Below are 417 nucleotides of genomic sequence, written 5' to 3'. Positions count from 1 at the left end.
AACGCACCTTCAAGGACCTGGGGCAGGGTAAGCGGGCGGCGGGAGGAAGCACCCTCAGGAAATGAAATAAACTCGTATTTTCATAGAATGAACAAAACTAGAGATAAACTCCCGCGCCAGCCAGACCGCCAGCAGGAGGCGAAACGCCAAGAAAATTTTGTGCACAACCAGGAACCAGGAACCTTGCAGGACTCGGCCGCGCGGCGCCAGCCCCGAGGGGGAGAGAGAGGGGGCGGGGACAGACAATGGACCATTTTATTTTTAAATTGTGAACTACAGGATCTTAACGATCTTAACGAAAGTGGCGGACCCCGGGACGGGAACGTGACGGCGAGAGAGACGAGGGCTCCAGCGAGCGACGCACTACTGCTCACGCAACTGCTTGCTCTTTGGTAATCAAGTTAGATTTAATCTTTT

This window comes from Frankliniella occidentalis, unplaced genomic scaffold (assembly GCF_000697945.3).
Source record: "Frankliniella occidentalis isolate FOCC.00 unplaced genomic scaffold, Focc_3.1 Scaffold284, whole genome shotgun sequence".
In the NCBI taxonomy this organism is placed as follows: domain Eukaryota; kingdom Metazoa; phylum Arthropoda; class Insecta; order Thysanoptera; family Thripidae; genus Frankliniella; species Frankliniella occidentalis.
The sequence above is the reverse complement of the archived record's forward strand: the minus strand, read 5'-3'. Positions refer to the sequence as shown.